The sequence below is a fragment of the Triturus cristatus genome, chromosome 2_2, assembly GCF_964204655.1.
Source record: "Triturus cristatus chromosome 2_2, aTriCri1.1, whole genome shotgun sequence".
NCBI lineage: Eukaryota > Metazoa > Chordata > Amphibia > Caudata > Salamandridae > Triturus > Triturus cristatus.
This window is the reverse complement of record NC_140582.1, coordinates 13,819,236-13,841,086: the sequence shown is the minus strand read 5'-3', so window position 1 is coordinate 13,841,086 and position 21,851 is coordinate 13,819,236. Positions and strand designations below refer to the sequence as shown.

Genomic DNA, 21,851 nt, shown 5'->3' with positions numbered 1-21,851 from the left:
CTCGCTAAAGCCGTTTGGGGAACTTTAATCCGTCAGCCCACACAGACTCTATGAAGAGAATGCCCGACTACGAAGTTGGGGTGGATGACACACACAGCGAGTTGTCAGTCACTCGGGGCATGACTGTGCACTTCAAAGATCCTACTGTTTTCACATCATTTTGCCGATCAGGTTTAGCTGCCTTCGGTGCGGTCCAGCAGGGCTGGCTGTCCGTTTCATCCTTCTCTGCAGCTAATATTACTGTTAGTGCCTTTCAGTTGGACAAGAAAGCACTGCAATACCGTGCCTATAATTAACTTTTCAGTTCACCTAGAAACAATTATTCCTAATTTCCACAATGTCAGTAAGTAAACTGTAGCTGATAAAGACACATGGCTATGTTTACTTGTTTTATTTGCAGGAGTTCATAAAGAAGTGACGTAACGTATCGCACATTAAACTGCTAAAAATAAGTTTCTCGTTATGCAAATGGCTGTAATTTGGGATATTTATAGGTTTCCCTTCTCTTCATTCCTTCATTTTGCTTGTCACTCATACTCGATCAACTGTCACTCATAATCGCACTGAAATTATGAAAATGTCACACGTGGCAATCTGAAACCCTGGAAGCTATGGTTTCCAAGCTGTGCTTTGTTTTCCCCAGCTGTCATTTGAGGTCTTCCTCAGAAAGTTTGGTGACAGGAGAAATTACGACTCCTGTTGATTTGGAGCAGTACTTGTCATTAACCCGAAGGAATTTTGTTTTCAGTGTATCTGCTTTAGAAAGTGCAATGGATAAATAAAAACGAGCACACAACAAACAAACACCTGCATGATACAGTACGACGTGGTTTTAAAATAGAGTGCAAAATCTTCTAAGTAAAAACAATTAGCTGTCCACGTCCAATCAGCCAAGAGCTAAAAACTATTGTGTCAATTTTTAGAACCGTGCAAAGTTCTGTATATAAGAAGCAGTGAAAAAAGAAAAAGGGTTTCCTTCACAAAAACAATTCTCTTTCTTGTCATCTTTTTCCACATTATAAAATGCAGAGCTGCATTGGAAATTAACCCTCCAATCCCCAAAGCTTTGAAAGGCCATGGCTGGCAGCAGGACTCTTTCATGCGTTGGGCCAGTTTGTTGTCATCCTCAGCAATGCTCTGTTTGCTGGCTTGGCAAGCTGCCCAGGTATTGTTGTTCACGACTGAGCGTCGATGTCACAACACATGGGCGCAGAAAATCAACACTTAATTTAAAAGGCACGGCGTGAGACTTTGGTCTCCAATTAACCTAGCAGCAACAGAACATTAGTTTCACCTCGTGTGAAAACACCTCAAAGGATTTTGCTAGAGCGCTTGTGAAACAGCACTTGTCACATATTTCTATAGATTTGTCTTTAAAATTGAACATTGTTACATTAAAAAAAAGTACATTGAAGTTACCTTTACAGTGGTGCGGCTAGGAGGGTGGGGGAGGCTATCCACCCCAGGCAGCACTCTTTTTGGGGGCAGCCACCTAAATGAAGTTCACAAAACTATGGATTACGCCTTGCGCCTACGCTTGCCTTTTAGGTTGTGCCATAGAAGTCTATGTTCATGCTTTATTTTTTCATATATTTTATTTTTAGTTGTGAAGTTTGCCATTGTCGTTTAAAAAAGAAGGCAAAAGTTGATGCACAATTTAATTTCTGATACAGATATGTGGTACCTCTGGCTATTTTATTGTTTGGTAATCAATTTGCATGGCCAGACAGGTTACGTTTTGCCACTTCAATTCTGCATGATGTCTACTATATTCGCTGTCTCTCTTGATTTTAACGTGGAATAAAACTCAATCCAAGATTTTTTATTTTTAAGAGGAGGTCTTTCTTCAAATTCATAGTGGTCTTGCACCAGCTATATCCCTTCTTCCAATGCAGAATAGCGCAAACTAGACCTGAAGGTATCAGAGCGCTTAATTCCACTGCACGTAACTGGTGCTCATGTAGTCAGCTATGCTTAATACAAGTTTCCAGACATTTCTTTGAATTGAGGCTGCAGGAGACCTCTTTGCTTCCTTATATTTGGGAACAAGAGGGATGTAATGTGCCTGGATTACACTACATGCCCAAAGAGAAAATTACATCACAGAATAAGACTTTTTATTGGAAAGAAGCGCTATGACTTATGAAGAATGTGGTATTCAACTGTACATAATGCTGTTTAGTCGTGTTACTCTGTCACTCACTGGACATTGTTACAGGTTTCCCACAAGACAATGGTTAATCAGGAAAAGTCATAGCACTTTTTCCTGCTTCACTGAGAAATCCCACTACTAGGAACTTGGGGTGAAGTCAGGTTTTCAGGACATTCTTGGTGCAGTGTCATTCTGTGACTGAAAACATCAGTCAGAATTACAGCAAGTTTGACCCACCCTTCCATACTTCCAAAACATTGGTAAGTATATTGCCTGTATTTTACAGCACTTAGACACGGCCACATGCAAAATGTAGCGCTATATTTAAGGCGTAAATTCTCTTTTTCTTTCCAGTCTGCCCTATTTTTAATTTTTGAATTCTTCTATTTTTGCACAACATTGCCTTCAAGGTCATGAACATTTTCCACACCACCTACATTTGCTGTTGGTGGGTTCTTCAGTAGCTTGCAATGTATAATTAAGGCAGAAACATGGAATTAATTTTTTTTGCATTTGCTATTGTTGACAAAGAGGAGAATCACATTTATCTGGATGGGCCAGGGTGGGCCTAGTCTCGATGTTTGGGAGAGGGATGTGTGTGAATAGGTAGGTAGGCAGTGGCGGAGGAAGTACGCGGAGAAAGTAAGCCTCCATAAAATGTAGACATGATCATAAAGTGGAAGATGATCTGCAGGTTTTGGGGGGTGCTGTCTTTGTTAGAACAGATTCACAATTGCTTTATTAACCTTCCGGCTTTCTCAAATTTGATTGAAAATGCACCATTTGCCCACTATATTTTCAAAATTTTCTCGGAGGGAGAACCTCCCTGAACCTCCCTTAGGTGGTTCGAGCTCACTTGCTCACTTTACTGTGTCACTAAAGCAGGAATGTATAAAAAGTGTGTCACCAACATGAAAAGTTTGGAAAGCTATGCAGTAGACCATGGGAAACAATTGTACCTTTCAAGTATATACTAAATTGCATTGCTTCTGCGTGCAGATTTTCAACAGCCATGGTCTGTACCTTCAAATGGTCCCGGTAAATAATAGCTAAGCCCGCCTCTCTGCCATCCTTTCTGTCAAGACAGTGTAGCGCGTAACCTGGTGGCAGGGCAGTATTCCAATCAGGGCAGGAGGCCGCATTAGTCCACGTTTCCGTGATGAAGGCCAAATCAGGGGAATGAGCAGTTAGAAGCAGTTCAAGTTCTACTTTATGTTTAATCACGGAACGTGAGTTAAGGAGGAGCCCAGCCAGGTGATTCACTAGGTTAGCCGGTGAAGCCGGGATTAAGGTGCAACCCTGTGTATTATAGGGACCAACCAGGGGTCCGGCCCCCACCCTCTTACTATCCCTAGTCCTACAGGATGAAGTACCCATCCCTACCCCTACATTACTGGCCTCCCTGACAACAGAGTAACAGCAACTCGGGCACAAATACCTGTATATGTCGTCTTGCCAGGAGATGGGGATGCACTGAGTAGAACTCACCCCCTGTAGATCCAACAACATCGCCCGAGTATAGCATAGAGGGCGCATAGTGGCAGGGGGTATGGCACCTGGCGCGTTCCTGGCGCGGACGGGCGCAGATGGGCTTGCATTTGGCACGCCTTTGGCGCGCCGCCGGCGCGCGCCGGCTACTCACAACACAACGCTGCGCGCTCGCGCCAGCGTGCGTTTTATGTGCAGCAGAGAGGCCAGCACTAGACCGCTAACCTCTACCGGAAGGAGGTGGGCGGGCCCGCTCGCACGGATGGGCACCGCGCACCAAGGGAGTGGAGCCAGGAGAAGTGCTCCAGGCGACAGGGGAATGCAGATAGGTAAGATTGACCCCACGAGTCTAAAAACAGCGTCCCAGCATAATTATCACACAATTAAAACTGAGGAAATAAAAACAGAATGCCGCCACTATGGTTAAAATAATTACAGTGATCACACAGCTTTCTGACCAATTCAATTAAAAACAGCACTATCACAGCCCGTGCCCCACTCTATTCGTTCTCTGCTGCTCACAACACAAGCTTTGTAATGCCTCTGGAGAAGGAACCAGAGGTGCGGTGGGAAAGAGGTCATCTCCTCTTTCACTCTCAGCCTTGCCTCCTGGAAACTGCGCCACTGAAAACAAGAGAGAGCGTCAGCTGCCACATTCGGCACCCCTTGGATATGTCTTGCCCTGCATTCCACATTATTGTACAAGCAAGCCCGCACCAGTTCCCTCAACAAGCATAGCACCAAAGGACAATTTGCTATTTGCGCGTTTATAGCCTGAACCACTGCCATATTTTGTGACCAGAAAAGCACTCGTCTGGCTGCCAGCCCCTTTGGCCAGAGATGGAAAGCAACAACTATTGGAAACAGTTCCAGAACTGTTATATTGTCCGTGATTTTTCTCTTTTGCCATATATTCGGCCACCTTTCAGCACACCACTTGCTCCCCGAGATTGCCCCAAAGCCCTCCTTGCCCGCTGCATCCGTTACCAGGCCTAGGTCGGGACAGCCAGCCCAGGGGGCAGGGGGCTCTCCAGATGACTGAACCGTTGAAGTTGGCCTTAAACCCTGCCCACATGCTAAGGTTTTTCATCATTCCTTTGCTCAACCTAACTAGGTGGTGTTTCTTCCTAACTTTGGCCGTGGCCCTGGCCAACCTCCTCGCAAAGACCCTCCGAGCTGGGATCACCCTTGCTGCAAAGTTCAATTTCCCTAAGGGGCTCTGGATAGACCCCAAGGTGGCCTTCTCTTTTGCTAGGGCTGCCTGAATATCCAGGACTAACGCCTGCACCTTGTCTGCCGGCAGTCTTGACTCACCCGCCATAGTGTCCAGCTCAATTCCTAGCAGGACCTGCGATGGGCCCTCAGTCTTACCTGGTGCCAGTGGGACCCCTTAATGGTTGGCTAACCTTTCAAAATGCAATAGAGCTTTCCTGCAGTCCTGCGTATCCTCCTCCCCAATGAACAGAAAATCATCAAGGTAGCGGGTAACCCCTTTCACATCGTAAGTCACCTGGAGCACCCATTGCAAGAAGCAGCGGAAAGTTTCAAAATACGCACAAGAGACTGCATAACCGATGGGCATGCATCTGTCATAGTAAAACATGCCATCCAGTTTGAAACCTACTAAATGTTCTCTGCTCGGGTGGACTGGCAACAAGCGGAACTCCGATTCGATATCTGCCTTAGCTAGCCAGGACCCCGTCTTTGCCCGCCTGACCAAATCTACTGCTACATCAAGGGTGCAATATGACACAGAGCAGGTACCCTCCTCCAGCCCATGATTCACCAAGTCCCCTTCAGGGTAAGACAGATGGTGTATAAGTTTGAATGCCCCCGGATTCTTCTTAGGGCCCACGCCCGAGATGGAAGACAAAGAAGTTGTTCAGCGGGGAGTGGGGGAAGGGTCCCGCCACTCTATCCAACACCCGTTCTTTCACAGCCTTGGCCTGCACCACCGATCTAAGGTTGTCTGCCTCTCGACTTGCCAGGGTGCCAACATATGGGATCTTAAATCCCTCGATAAAGCCTGATGACAGCAGCTGACTGTCCTGCCTGTTGGGGTATTGGATGAGCAATGGGATAAGGCGATCAAGGGCTACTGGAGACGGGCCCTTGCTTGTGCACTCCGGTGCTTGGACGCTGTCCAAGCGAGGAAGCGGGCCAGCATACAGTCGGGCAGGGAGAACAAGGGGCAAGCTGTGCTGTGGCGCCAGGGGCAAAGGGGGGTATCCTGTTACATTTCAACTGTCCTGCTTTTTCTTGCCGGGAGGCTGCGGCTCGTGTTTGCTGTAACAGGCTGCTGCCAGGTGGGGAGCCCCGCATTTGTTGAAAGTGTGTGCAAATTTACATGATTTGCCCCAGGAGCAGGATCCGGCGTTGAACAGCCTACAAGCCCCCGAGAACGTGCTTTTGAAACCTACCCTCTGACTCGCTTCCCCCTGCGCACGTCGAAAGGGATGTTTGAAGTTGCGCCTTTCAGACTGAAAAGAACCCCTTCCGGCCCACCCTAGTATTTGGAGTGGTATTCCTTGCTCTGCGCAGTGTGCTTACCCATATGTTCCATCCATAGTTGAACTTCCTTCTGGTCCCAACCCATCTGGAGGCACATGGGCATCTTTTTCCTAAACTTCCTATTGTAGTTGTACCAACCAATGCCTCCCCACTTGTGAGCATAGTTGTGAATGGTCTGGGAATATTGGAATAAACCTGGGCCCAAGTCTGGGTGTTTTTCCATTATAATTGCAGACAGTATGGAGAAAGCCTTGAGCCAGTTTCCGATTGTCTTCTCCGGCCAGGCTTGATATTTAACCTTTTTCTCCTCCAACTTCCTGCCCATCTTCCTCGTGTCTAAATTATCCAGCCCATGCATTAGGAGTGTGAAGTTATCAATGAACTCCCGTCGCCATATCCCCTCCTTGGCCGCTAGAGGGACCTGCCATGCTAGGGAGCAACAAACAGACAACAGGGGGGCAACAGTAATAAGAGGCGGGAGGACTGGTGCCGACAGCGGTACCATCTGGAAGTCAATGCTGGTGGGCGGGGTGGCAGGTACCTGGGCGGGCATCGTGGGGGCCGCTGCGAGGGGAGGAGCTGGCGTACCCTCAATTGCCGCTGGCTGAGTAGGGGAGGGCCTAGGTGAGGGAGAGGTAGGGGACGCTGGCGCGCTACTTAGCGGTGCTGTCACAACTGTTGTCAGCTCAGCCCCCTTCTGCTTCACCACCTCCGTAGAAGTTGCCGGCGTGGCCGCTGCAGGGACCACACTGGATGTTTGAGTTACAGTTGACTGTCCCCCACACTTTCACAACTGCTTGTCCTCCATACACACCACTGATAGGGCTGCTGTGGGACGGTGGGGGGCCGTGTCCTGCAATACCAGATTCAAATTCTGACATTAAACTGAACATAGTGTCCATGAGTTACCCATTTTGTCCATACAATCGGTATTTGCTGAAACTGTACTACTGTCCGTCATGGCCACTGACCCCAGCCCTGAGCATGGTGGTGTTGACGTCGATGGGGCGACTTCTCGAGGGGTCGACTGCGTTCTACATTCAGGTGCCGGCGGTTCGGCCTGGATGTCTTTGTTGGTAGGTCTGTGTGCCCGTTTCGGCCTAGAAGGTCCTACGTCCGTGTTCGTCTGTTGCTCAAGGACGGGACCGTCGACGACGACCCCCGAATCTTCCGGCTCGTGTGAGTTCAAGATTCCCTTAGCCCACGCCAAACCCCTGGTCTTGGCTATCTGTATGAACGCCGCCCATTGCGCATCCTGTGACGTGCCTGGCAGTGAATCCTCCACCGGGTCATCTGGGAAAATAGGGGGGGAGCCCCAGCCATCCATGCCACTCTTTGGGATGAAGGCAACCGAGCGACCAATGTGGGAGAGCAAATGCTGCGTGTAAGACAAAACCCCACACCTGCACGACTGATTCACAGGCTGGCCCAAGGTGCGACCCATGTCTCCACCACGTCCTCTCTCGACACTCCGCTTTCCTGAACTTACTTATTCCGTGTATTGACCTTGTTGTAACCTGATGCTGGCGTTCGCCCTACCGAAAGATTGACGATTACTCTAAATGCAAAGATGGAAAAACAACACGTTAGCCACTGTATCCCTGCTCATATGCCGCCACTCTGAGTAGGACTAACAGGGTTGCTAACTCCCTGCTAGCTCTCCCCTGCCGCGCCCTCCTGCTCACCCCGCAGGAGTTCAGGTATGGGCACGCGCTTTCTACCTGCCCAGCATTGGGCACCTGCGTACGCATACCTGGGAAAGCCCCTGTGATTCCTCTCTGCTGCGAGACGGACACCTAGTCAAAGCTCGCTCCTCCTAGATACTTGCTGCTCCTGTAATAGATTATTTTGTTACTAACTTCCCTCAAGTCCCTTTGACCGACCCGTGTTGCCCCTTCCTAAGCCGCTGCTAGCGTTGATGGGTTTCCGTTCAAATCAACCTGTACCTGCTGTGGGCAACCTGGTCCGTTTGGGCACGCTCACAATGTTGCCGTTCGCGATGGGCCCGGAACTCTACAGCAAGCTGGGGACACAAAGATAAACGTTAATGCTCCACTCCCCCTACATAGTGCAAGGTGCCCCAGGTATCCTGCACCTGCCTCCAGCTTCTGAGCAGGGTGGGCCTGCGCCACCCCAGCCCCCCTACCAGCACCTAACTGATCACAGGGAGGGGAGCCCTTCTGGGGCAGCCCCTGTGACAACTGTTTCCCTTATCCTCCTCTTAATACAGTTTGATATAAAGAAACAATTGTCCACCCTAAAAGTACAAAACTACAGCCCAGGGATAAATATGTGACTGACAACATCTTGTAGAATTTTCCAGTAAAACCTTTTCGTGTTCAGCCCCCTCAGAGGTACGAACACACACAACATCTCAAACAGCGTGGCCTTGCCTATCCATTGCAGAACAAGACAAGAGCCTTTTCTCGTAACAACATGCTGCGCAAACATTCTTTGACCCCAGAATTTGAACCCATAACCTTCTGAGTACAATACAAAGGCTTGAACCACCAGGCCTACCAGGCCGCCGTGCCTCCCAAGTAAAAGCGCCAGGGAGGGCCTGCCTGCTACTCGTTGCAGCCTCCCAATGCCCAGCACCACAAATGGGGGTCCCGCCCGCCTCACGGCGCCCCCCTGTCAACGACCCGTCCTACTGCCGTGCTGGGGGAGGGGGGGAAATCTGACAATCCTTTCCCCCACGGCCGTCTCGCCAACGAAGTGAAGCCTTCAGGACTCCTCGCTCCCATAACGAACATCCAGTGATTTATCAGAGAAAGTAACCTTGCCACTATTTTTTGCCTTATAAACCACAACCATTAAAACCCCAGGATTTGAACTCATAACCTTTGGATTCAGGGTCAGAGACCTTGACCACTAGGCCACAGTGAATCATCAGCGTGGCAGAACTGAGCGGTTGTGTGCTCTACGCGGGAACGGAACCTGCCTGCTTTACAGGTTCCACCCCTTCTGCTTGCACACACTAGGGGTGGGCGGAATTTGCGTAATCGCGTTACGCAAATCTCCGCGAAACGGTAAAAAATCTCCGCGAACACGCAGAAATTCCGCGAACACGCGGAATTGCTTGTTCGCGATACTTTTTTCCTGTTCCCGATCGCTGTTTGCGCGCTCGGGGTGAAATATCTCGCGAACACGCATATTGAGAACGCGAACAAGCAAAAAATTTCGCGAAGTCGCGGAACGCAGATTTTTGGCCAATTTCGCGTTCTCCGCGGAACGCGAAATTACCCAAATTCCGCAAATTCCGCGAACGGAATTTACCGCCCAGGCCTAGCACACACCCCACATGAAAACCAGTGCTCTCCGCATGACACGGCAGGTAATTCTCTCAGCTACTGCCACTATCACCATTTTGGCTGGGACACCCTATGTTTGATCCCGCTCCCTGACCAGTTGTGGACTAGACGCCCCGATTGTCCACCCCTATGCCCAGAACAATCGCCGCCCAGTGGAAAGCTTCTATCACCCACTGCACCCGCGGTCCCGGCAGTGAATGGCCCACACAGTGTCTGCCGCAAAACCTGAACTCTTAAGCCCCCCCCATCCGGCGCTGGAGGTGAGACGTATGCAACCAGGACGCAACAGCTTTTGAACACCCATGACCAGGATAGAACCCTATAACCTACGAAGTCAGCGTAAGACTCCACCTCTAGACACAAAAATGCTGTTCCCTCCTGAAGCGTGCTAGGTGACCCCCAGGGACCAGGAGGATTGCTCGCTCAATCCCTCAATGGCAGACCGTCCACCGACCCGCCGCAGCCCGACAGCTACCCAGACCCCCAGGAACTGTGGGCAGGTGAACTTCCTCTGGGCCTAGGGGTCTGGCAGGGGCCCACTCCCAGCGAGACCAGCCATACCTCTGGCCCTAGCAGGAGCATTCCAGCCCCCGTGAAGGGTGCCTGAAACGGTGAGTGGGGAGGGGCGGGTCTGGGGGGTATGGTGTAGGGGGATTGAACTTACCTGAAAACTCATAGCTCGGACACGACACAGCGAGGCACGATGACCGGCAGAGACAGAGAAACCGGGGGGCAAACAGATGGTGTGATGTCTCGATGCGATAGATATACCTACTCCCCGCCCACTGAAATGATGCAGGTAGCGCCGGACCCCGAGGGGGTCCAAACACTAGACCTGTCGGGTTTGTGCCCTTATGTGGCACTAAGGTGGCCACCCTCCTATGGGTGCCCCCTGCGTGTGCAGCCTCATTGTGGGAGACTTTGCCTTGCCCAGGGTAACTACGGCCCCAAAAGGTATCGCGGCAGGAGCCGCCACACCTGCACGTTCAGCATGCCTTGCGGTGCGTACATTACATCACTCTCCTGTGCAAAGGGTGGGCCCGTCCTTAACCAGTCAGTGACAGGAAGAGGCGGGGTCACCCCCCTTCTCTCGCTCTGGTGATGAAGAATGTTTGACCTTCCTGGGACTGACTTGCCCGTCCTGATATCTTGCAGGGGGTACTAACCGTGATGGACGCTGCTCTTCCCCCGCTTTGGGCTTGATTTGTGGCTTACGGAGTAAGTCATTATCTTTGCCCCTGTACTTGGACTCTTTTCGAGACTGTTACGATTGGGCCTTATGAGGAATCTGTCTTGGGGGCTGTTGTTACGGGGGTGTACTGTTCTAGTTGGGCCTTATGAGAGATCTGTCTTGGGGGCTGTTGTTACAGGGGTGTTTGTTGTTTGCATTTGGCCTTGAGGGCTCCCTATTTTCCCAGGAGCTGGGTAGAGCAGGAGTACTGAGGGGTGTCCAAAAGGTCCATAAACATGGACAAGAGAAAAGAAAGATCCTCCAAGGAGCTTCCCCTGACCATCACCCCTCGTGTTTCTACAATTGAGAGTGTTCTAAATCGGGCGGATGTGGTGGTCTGGGAAAAAATAGAAATGGTGGAAAGAACGCCCCCCGTCAAGGGACAGCCCTGCTCTGCTCCCACCCCCCGTAAGCAGAAGAGGTAGGGGCCTACAGCGCATCAGTGTAGCTCCTAGGTCAATGCACAAACTGATCTTATATTTTCTTGCTCTGAGGGCGTCCACCTTTTCTTTAGGGAACATGTATCTAAGTTCAAGATGATATTAAACACCAAGCTAGACCGAATCATGTCCAGGCTCACTTACAGTGAAGTCTTGAGTCGCCGAAATTCTGACTCTCACTAACCCTGGGAGGGTATCACAGCAGTGGCAGGGCACCCAAACTGAACTGTGTTGGAGAATTGCGTTAACCCTGTTCACCCGCCCCCAGCCCCCTGAACTGGTAGGCCTCAGCTGTAGCAAGTATCTCCCTGAGTGCCCCTAAGCCCTAAAGCTTCAATGAGGAGCACCTGGTGGCCCCTTTAACTGAAGTCGCCCCAGACAAGAGAGTCAGTCCATGAGCCCTTGTGCCCCCTGCCCTTTCCAACTCTGGGGCTCTACTAAACTTGCCCCTAGAGGCTCACCCTATGTAGTGGTCCTAGGAAATGTTCCATCCCGAACCAATCCAGAATCCTATCAGCAGTTAAAGAACAAGGTGGTACACTGGGTCAGCTTGCATTTCCATATTGGTCAGGGGTTATCGGAGTCTATCATAATGGCCCGGAGAGTCAGCTGGGTGGGTAAGGACATCAAGAGGTGGGCAGGGGATTGTGTGGTGGAAAATTCCAACAACCCCTTGACTGTGGCTCATGTTGTATCTGCCTTACATTTGAGGAGGATGTGATTTATCTGGTATAGTCGCCCTTCCTTTGGTTTTTTTCATAAGCCAGAAATGGGCCATTTTCCCTTTCTTTCTCAGGCAGTACAGGGTGAGGGTTTTGCTGGCAGTAACCACTTGGATCGTCGGGTGTCCCTCCCCTTTTAAGTACCTCAAACAGATTTACCCATTGAGTGGTCTTGAGTCATGTGACTGACTGCTGTTCCCCGTGCCTCCTGCTTCCCCTATACACCTACAGGTCACCCCAGACCTTTCCAAGGGTTGGAACATCGTGGGACTTTCTGTTCAGTTCACTGACCCTAATTGGCAGATAATTTGCCTTCCGGTAAAGTAGGAGGTGAAGAATACCTTCTTCCTGGAAGGGTATAGGACTTATTTTCTCCTGCAGTTTCCTCAGTGGCAGCCCTTGTTAATTTTTATAATGCCAGGGTGAGATAAGACGAGGTTTACAGTCTCTCACTTCTTAACTCTGTCCTGAAAGCCCAGTTGGCGACCAGCACTGGGAAGGAACTATTAGTTCTTGTGGGGGACTTCAATTGTCATCTATGTGATTGCCCCCTGGCATCTGATGCTCCAAAACCAAAATGCATGCGCTTTGAGGGCATCCATTTTGTCCAATCAAGCTTGGTGCCATTTTGGCCTCCCGCAATCTTGTTTTTGCCTGGGACAAACTTGAAAATTCACTTAACCTCCCCATTCACCCCACTTTCAAGGGGAGGGGCTGTATTTCGATCATTGATTTTATCTTTGTGCTCCTCTGTTCCTGCTCATTTCCAAATTCGATTCCATTGTTAGCCTGTTTAGTGATTATATAACCCTCTGTCCTTAGCTCCTGATGTACCTACCGTCCCTAGTGGTCAACAGGGAGGGTATGACAGGGGAATCACCTTGTTGGACCAAGGTAGAAGACTCAAATGGGCGCAGGTGAACCCCATGCACCTCAAGGTCTCCCTTTTTGCTAAGTGTACCCAGGAGTTTGCTACCTGCTTGGAAATAGACGCGGCTGGGTGGAATATATTGCAAGCTTTCGAGGGGATTCCTCGTGTAATACTCAACCTACTTGCTTTTTAAAAAAAAACATTTTTTTTAATTAATTTTCAAATATAGTAGACAATTTAACAACAACAAGCCGACAGGAATCACATCACTAGATCATATCTAAAGATACAATGACAGAGAAACATCATCATCATGGTGAGCAAATATGAAATATCATAGATCATTATAATCAATGCGTATACTTGTGAACTGGGTAGGTGGAATATACAATAGCAAGATATCTGTAACTGAAGGAAAAGGAAATTTGATTTCAGTCTGTAGGATCATGTTCAAGAGTACAAAGGTAGTCGCGCAAGGGTTGTCAGAAGTCTCTGGGGCGAGACGTGGGTGGTTGAAGGAGGGCATAGTCTTCGCTGACATTGTCGCAATGTGTAATGCTTTTAAGCCAAGCTGAGGAAGTGGGTATTTTGTTGCTGCCCCTGCAATACATTGCAGTATGTCCTTGGTGTACCCAAAGAGGGCCAGGAGGAGATAGATGTAAGCACTGAATCTGACATGGGTAAAGGCAGAAGCCCAAGAGGTGAGGATAATTGTTGCTTGAAAGCTTTATAGAATACCCGTTAGGCCATCTAGTCCTGGTGCCTTAGACCCGTCAAGAGGATCAATAGCATGGACAATTTACTCTATGGTGATCAGTTTACTGCGAAACTGTCACTGACAGTCTGTAAGCCAGACCATCGTGACCACCTCGAGATATGAAGACATCTCAGAGGGGATGACAGGCACACGGGAAGCATAGAGGTGCTTATAATATTGCTGGAACTCAGCCAGGACTCCTTCACCACCCAAAATTCGCAAGCCAGAATCTGCCAGCAGCTCAGTGACGTAGTTATGTGATCAGTTTGGGCACAATAATCGTGCAAGGGTGCCCATATCAGTGGACTATGGCATGTTTCCCCAAGTATGCAATCTTCCTGTCGGCGAGGTCATGAAACTGTCAACAATACGATGCTGTGATGTAGTCGGGGATCTCCGCCAGAAGCAGCGATACCATCTATATCCGGCAGGTCTGCCTCGACGCATTGCTTACCAATGGCTTGAGAGCTGGTGGAATCAATGTGTGGGCAGTGAGGCATATTAAACTTACGGCCTATTATTACATGATCCATATCCAAGCATCCCATATGGGCAAAAGTGTCCTGGAAGAAATCGGGGGCGTCTACATTTGGAGTGTAGACATTTATCAATAAGACATGTTTGTCGGCGAGAATACCCTGGAGGAGGATAGAACGACCTTGTGGGTCTGAATGTCAAGTATTGAGAGTGCAGTGGACCCTTTTGTGTATGAGGATGCAAGTGCCATGGGAATACGAACTATAAGAGGAGAAATAAGGTTGTGTTCCCCAGGTGGGGGGATGTGTCTCCTGGAGAAAGGCGATTTTGACACCATGTCTGTTCTAATAGGAAAATACCTGCTTCCTCTTTTGTGGATTGTTAATTCCACGTATATTCCAGGTCATAAGGAAAATGTGAAGTGGTCTGTTTATATCAGGGAGTGGCACAGCAGATAAAAAGAGTGGAAAGGAAAGGACGCATTGCAGGTGATGATGTACAGGTCTTGTAATCTGTCACAGCAAGTAAACATAAAATGACAATCAAACCTTAACAAAGGCAAAACATTATAACCCTAGGTACTCACCGACAGCAGATAATAAGATATCCAGCGAATCCGAGGAAATAGAAACAAAAAAATGAAAGAATTCCAATTGTAGAAAAATGGTGTTCACCATGATGGTGCGGTGACAACTTGGCTGGTCGCAGCCTGTTAAGAAGAATAACCATGAAGAATAGATGGGAATCAGCCGCAATTATACAATAGTAGATTGCACATAATAGACTAGTGGGTGGTGCTTAATATTAAGATCTTGGTATAGATGTCGCATAAGTTTGGCTTGCAAGTATGAATTTAACTTCAGGCCAATCTGTCGATCATGACCATTGAGGAGTGGTGGATCCAGCTCTTGCCAGTGTTGCCTGTCGAGGGGAGGGAGATTTGGGAGTCAGTTTTTTACAAAAGGCAGTCACTTCTGCGAAAGTATCAAAGGTACGGGTTTTCCCACCATGTTCAACACGTAGGCAAGCAGGGTACAGCATTGCATACCAGAGGCCTAACTTCCAAAGAGTTCTCCACTCAAAGGTGGAAGAGAAACTGGAGCAATCGAAATGATCAGTGAGGAGCTGCTCCACAAATGTATTCAGTCTTTCCATGATGGTAGTTTCCACAATCCTGGAAATATGAATGTTATTTCTACAGGACCTGGCTTCAAGCTCTTCATTCTTAATTGCAAGCAGTGTCAGGATACGTTCCATTTTATCCAACGTTTCTGCATAGTAGCAGTAACAATCCTCCAGTTCTGATATTCTCTCTTCGGAACTACCAATTCTCGCCTGCTGACGATCAAGACGTTCCCCCAGTCTGTCTATGTGGCCGGCAAGGGTATTGAAAGGTGCATCAATAGCGCGGAATCCCGCCTTGAGTTCTGCCATAATGCCGGTCGCGCTGCTGGTGGCGTCAGTGTCTGACTCACGATCCGCAGTCTCATCCGTATCGGAATGAGAGCCCTGTCCCCTGATCAAATATTAGCTTTTGTTGTTTAGGGTCTGTGCAACTCATTTATGCGGGAGAGCGGGCAGCAAAGAATGATGAGGGGGGAGTTGTGCTTTGCAAAAATGATGAAGAGGATGGAAAAAGATATTGCCACATGGGATCTCACAGGGTGGGCGTAGCAGCAGGGCAATGATGACAGTGGGACGGAGCAAAATCAAAGACGACAAGACTTCTTTTAAGCAGGTCACAGAGTGCCCAACTAACACAATGGGGAGATTGGGGGCCCCCTGAGCACAGGTCTGCAGAGAAGGCGGGGAAGTGGAGTTTGGCATGAATGTATGATGATGGCCACGCAGGTATAATATCTTGCTAAGAGTCCCAACAGTCAAGGCCAGTGAGAGGACAAACACTGGAGCAGCTTTATTTACAAACAGTTTAGGGGGGTCAGCATGTTGATAACTATTACAGCTGCACATAGTCCCACAGGAGTATTAGGAGGCCCAAGGAGCACGTCCAAATGACCAGAGAGACCAGTCCAGCAACCATGGAGGGGGACAGAAGATGAGGCAGGCCCAGGGGAATCGCAGGGTCTGGTGAGTGAACAGCAGGAATCTGTGGGCATGTACGGATAAAGTGGCAAGAACAGGGGACCTTCCCGGGGCTGGAAGAGCACATACCAAACTCGCTGATGTGTAGAGCAGGGCCATCGCAGGAGTAGAATAGAAGTCTCCAAACCAGCCGCCAACTGTGCCGGTAGGCTCGGCTGCCGAGCACCATGGCCACAGAAAGCAGGAAACACCTGCTACTGTGCCACTGACCTAAAAAATCAGGGGCCCGTGACGCCAGCAAGCCAACGCGGGGAAAGTACAATAGCGGACACAACCCTAGACACCGCGAGGGCTCCATGAGCCAAGCGGCACCTCAAACGAGGGACAGTACGCAACCGGCTCCCGAGCCGCAGAGCCCATGGCGATCAAGGGGCACAATGCAGACAGGGATATCCATTGCCTGCCGTATGTCTGCCAGGGCCATCCCAGGTAACTAAATGCAGCTCAGCCACGGCCCCTGACGCCACGGGGCCTTCGAGGTAATGCTGGGCCACGCAGAACACCTAGATTAGGAATAGCGGCTGGTAAATGCAGATCGCGCAAAGGGTCAGCTGCCCCGATAATTTTTGCATTTAGGAACAGCAGCAGAGCATTGAGAGGCTGTGGTTGTAATTCTGCAAGATTAGAGGCCGCTACTGCCAAAGCTTCAAAAGAATGCGGCCATCTTGGTGATGGTCGTGGCCATGCCCCCCACTACCCTGCTAACATCGACCCCGTATAAGGGCTCGCAGGATCCAAAATGGTTTGATAGGGATTGTGCGAGGTGTCTTTGACACTTGAAGATGGCACTCAAACAATCACCTAGGGATAGGAACTTTGTTGCCAGATGTAGGCAGGCCTACAAGCAAGCCCTCGCTAACCGTAAATCTACTCTGCGGGAGATCCCTGGGGAGGATTTAGGTCAGGCCAGTGAGAGTAGGGATAGGTCCCTTTTTTGGAAAGTAGTAAGCAGGCCCTACTTTGTGGAGATGTCTGGTCCAGCAATATGCCACCATATATCCGAACAAAAATGGGTCGACCATTTTGATGGTGTTTATAATCAGAGGGTGGGTGGGAAGTACAGTAGTGGTGCCAGGGTGCCCCCCCCCATGGTTTGTGCCCTAGAAGAGGTCACCCACGGCATTTTGGGGTTATCCAGCAACAAAGCCCCGGGTCTGGATGGAATTCCCACCGACCTATTCTGGTCTGACGTGGAGATCTGGGGGCCCCTTTTGATTCAGGTTTTTAAACGCAGTCACATGGGAGGGGGTGCTTTTCTCGTGGTCTACGGCAGAGATTGTGCCTGTATTTAAGAACAGGGGGAAAGACAAGACCTAATGTTATCGCCCCATATCTTTAATAAACGCAGTAATGATGGTTATGGGGAGAAATATCCTAAACAGGCTTTTAGAATAATCTGACCAGAACAGCATTTTGAGTGACATTCAATATAGCTTCAGGCCGCGTAGGTCTACTTCTGACCAATGTATGAACCTCCTTCTTATTATAAACAAATACACAGTTGCCTGGTCTGAATCCCTGTACTTAACCTTCATGGACCTTACGTCTGCGTTGGACAGGGTCAACCATGTTAAACTCTGGGCCCTGCTCTTACAGATGGGGGTGGACCCGAACATTGTGGCCTACTTAGCTAATATACATGCTGATACTACTGCCTCTGTGCATTTTTCACATAGCACAGCTAGCACACAGTCATATCCCACAAGAAGAGGTGATACGTCAGGGGTGTATCCTTGCGCCATTCTCGTTAACCCTATATGTGAACGGGCTCGAGCTTCCCTTCTATCTGCTAAGGTTGATTGCCAAAGGTGGGAACCTGACCCCTTCCCGTATTTGTTATATGCCGACGATGCAGTCCTCATGGCTCGTAATGCTAGGGGCCTGAGCCTACTTCTGGACAAGTATGTCTCTTTTATGGGGAGCTTGGACTTATCTGTTAACTTTTCAAAGTGTTATGTTATGGTTGTTGGCCTGCGATCTACCAGTTCCAGGACCTTTGAAGTGGCCAATCACGCTCTGGGCAAAGTCTCAGTCTTCCCCTACCTGGGGGTTCTATTTGACGCAAAGGACAACTGGAATCCTCTTACAGAGGGAAAGAGATCTGAGTTTCTTAAATCCACTGAGATGGTTTTTAGGTCTCGCTGAGCCCAGCGCATGCGCTTGCTCGAAGAGACATTTTGTATGTGGGCTCCAAAAAGTGCTACCAGGCCAGCCTAAAGCTACAGTGCATGTGCGCGGGCACGCGCGCCGCGCTTACTTTCACTTTCGCGGCCGCACCGCCGCTTTGATCGCGATCACTTTCAATTTTGCGCAGACCCAGCCTCCTCTGCCGGCACACCCACAACTGGCAACATTACTAGCGCTTGTTTTTATTGCCACAAAACGAAGTCTGGGATATTGGAGGGAGTGTCATCTAAAGTTACACTGTGCATCAAGGACTACAGTAACACCCCAACACGCTGCTGTCACTACTAACCACGAGGCACAGGCACAGGCAAATAAATATCTTCCTATCCAAGTGCAAGACGAACACAGACACCCGCAGGAAGCGACACTCTAACCCACGCAAGTTGGCTATCCGAGGATCCCACTCACATTCATTATGTTGGTTTCATTTTCTAACTCCGTTTCATTGTGTTCATTGCTGAGTTAGAATTAAGCCCTATAGCCCCTTAACCGACAAGTCGTCGGGGATACACTCACCAAAAGCAGCAGAAAGCGCGAAGTCCAGAAGGTTGCGTTTCTCATGATGCCAGTGTAACCGGGTCCTGTACTCTGCAAGGGATGGGAGACCTGCAGAAGTCCCAACTACCCGGCCTCCAGGAAGCGGGTGAGAGAGTCAGAGACATAGAAACAAGACTAGTTCCGTAGGTGTCGTCTCGCCTGGCAACCATTTTGGGATGGGAACATTTCACTTTCACTACAACTGACACTTAAAGAAGACCCTCTCTCCACTGAAAGCGAGTGTCCCTTAAGCAACACAGTTAGATTTACAGAAGCCATTTATCAAATAATACATTTTTTATGTATAACAAAACCTGCAACGTGATGTGTGCTACGGCTCATCTTGCTACAGTGTTAAATTAATCATACACCAATATCGCCTTTCATTTTTTCTCCGATTTATTTTTACTCAAAATGTCTACGTGTCTTTTTCAAGACGGCTTCTCCACTGCCTTAGGAGTCAGGACTGTTACGTTGATAGTTTTCTCCTTTCCCTTCGAATTACACGGGGTGGGTGAGTGGATTGTGTATTTCTTCCGAGGTGCTTGAGTTTATCACACTGGTCTCTCTAGAAGCTGCAAATTCTTTGGCTTTATTCTACTGCTTTTGTGGCCTACACTCGTACGTCAAACGAAAATGCTGCAGTATCGATCACCGGCGTTTCTATGCCAGCTGTAATCAGTTCGTCCTTGCTTTTTTTTGCAATATTTTTCTTGTAGTTATTGTTCTTCCCTGAAAATTGTCTGTCTTTCTTCAAAAATAACAAGCATTGGTAAATGTATTCGGTTTTGCCTATGTGGTTAGAAATTTTTGTTGTAATTCGTGGTTTTGTGAGTAGTTGTGCAATATAAGTTACTGAAACTCTGCTACAAGTGTTATGACTTCTTTATTGACCAAGACAATATATTGCGCTGTATGTTCTCAAGGCAAGTCTCAAACTCTCCACTGGGCTCCGTATACACAAGATCACACACTGTGTCAACTTCATTATGAGATTGTTTTATTGGTGGCTGTGCACGTGTAACTTTTGGTGCTAATCCTTTCTTTTAAGACACCAATTTAAGACACCAATAAGGCCTTGACCTATGTTAATCTTAATGTTACTTATTGAGCGCACGAATACCCGGAGTTGTCATGGCGCTAAAGAACTAAAGTAAGCCCAAAAGATCATGCATTAATTCTGGAATAACCAAGTACTAAGACTCTTTCTAAATTAGACTAATGAACTTGCAGACTTGATATGCATTGGAAGAATTTTATTCTCACTATACACAAATGGAGTTGAGTCAGCAGTGAGTTCTGAGGTGATTGATGTACCTATGGTAAAAGAGAACAAGCATTGGCATAGCCAATAGGTCTCGCTTTCGGGACCTTCTAAGTATTTAGTTTTGCAGCACAATATTCTTGGTGCAACAACAACTGTTGCATGGCTAAACACTTAAAAGGTCCCAAAGGCGAGACCTATTGGCTATGCCAATGCTTGTTAGCTTTGCACGCAGGCTGGGCTCTTGGTCTCTGAGCATCCTTCCAAAAATGTATCAGGCAAAATGTACGTCCCAGTTTCAGTATGGAAGCGAGGTCTGGGGGTTTGTAAAGACTGACAAACTACAAGTAGCAGAAAAACAGTTTTTATGACTATTAGCGCAGGTTCTGCAAATCGGATATTTTACTGCTCCCCATTCTTTGTCCGTTAAAGAACTGAATTGTATCAGAAGATTGTTCCTCGAGCAGGCTCAGTTAGCAAGAGAACAGCTCGAGCTGCAGAAACTCTTGGTGGGGGGTCACATGCTTCTAAAGAATATCCAGGGTATAGAGCCATATTTAGTGCAGGTGCGTCACCAGCGAGATAGGTTTTTATCGTCCAGGTTTAGGTTTAACCTGTTACACCATCTTTTGGCCTCTTCAAGTGGTTGGTCCAATTCTGAGAGTAGGGTGCCCTGCGGCTGAGACAATAGGAGACCCTACATTTTGTAATGTTTTCTGACTATTTTGGTAGGTCCAGGAGGCAATTTTTAGTATCCCTCCGGAAATCCATGAACTTTTCTCAAGTACATCCTGCCCTTGATTACTTGCAGATGCTTTTAATTTTAATGAGCTTGATCGTTTGCTGTGTTGTATTTTTTACAAGCTGCATTTACATCTAGGAGATCTAGACCGGACTGATTTTCTTGCTCAGTATTTTTAGTTATGTGAAAGTGAAATATTGAGATGATTTTATATTATAGTTATTGTGTTCCTTTATGGTTATTTTTGTCAACCGAATAAAGATTTTATGAGGATGATGAGTTGCAGAGAAACAATTTAATAAAAATGTTATTGTGAAATGTAAAAAAGTGCAATGGGGCATGATTTCGGTGTTGGAGACAAAGTCAAAATCAGGTGTCGTAAATTGGTTTTATTCCAATTGCCATTTTCATACAGGCCTTCAAAGGATCAGTAACTGTATTTAATGGAAGATGGTGGAGCAAGTACAATGCTGTTTTGTGGATTGTTTCCAGAATCTTGAAACTGGCAAATCAACTAGTTGTTTCCAGGCAAACGAGTTCCACATACAACATGACAGTTTGCGGTTTGTTGCAGGTTATTGACGAGTAGATATTTCAGGAAGCAATGGTTCTCTTGAGGGCAATTCAAATTTTGCTTTTGCAACTAAACAATCAGATGCCAATGGAATTCATTTTTGTTCTAGTGATGAGAATGGAATGGGAAGTTCAGAGCAGTCACATGCCACTAATACTCCAAGCCCTAATGTCAGCAATAATGTGATTACAGTCAATGGAGAAGAGTTGTCGCAAACTGTTTTTAATTTGTACTGAGAAATTTATAAATGTGTTTGGATTAGATGCCTTTCTGTCACATGCACAAGATATATTTCCTACTGAATTTAGACTATTCATTTATCTCAGTTTTAATGTGGAGGGGGTATTGTGGTGTAGTGTATGTTTTCTAAACTGGTGCTCACGTAAAGAGCTCCGATACCTTCAGGTCAAGTTCGAGCTATATAAAACTCCCAAATAAATAAATAAATAAATATATATACACACACACAATTACTCTCCAA

The 21,851-nt window shown here is 48.0% G+C and overlaps 1 protein-coding gene across 1 annotated transcript in view; it reads right to left on the bottom strand.

Moving 5' to 3' along the window:
• IDUA (alpha-L-iduronidase) overlaps window positions 1-21,851 on the bottom strand; it is a 1,533,398-nt gene that overhangs the window by 406,447 nt on the left and 1,105,100 nt on the right. The window lies entirely within an intron of this gene.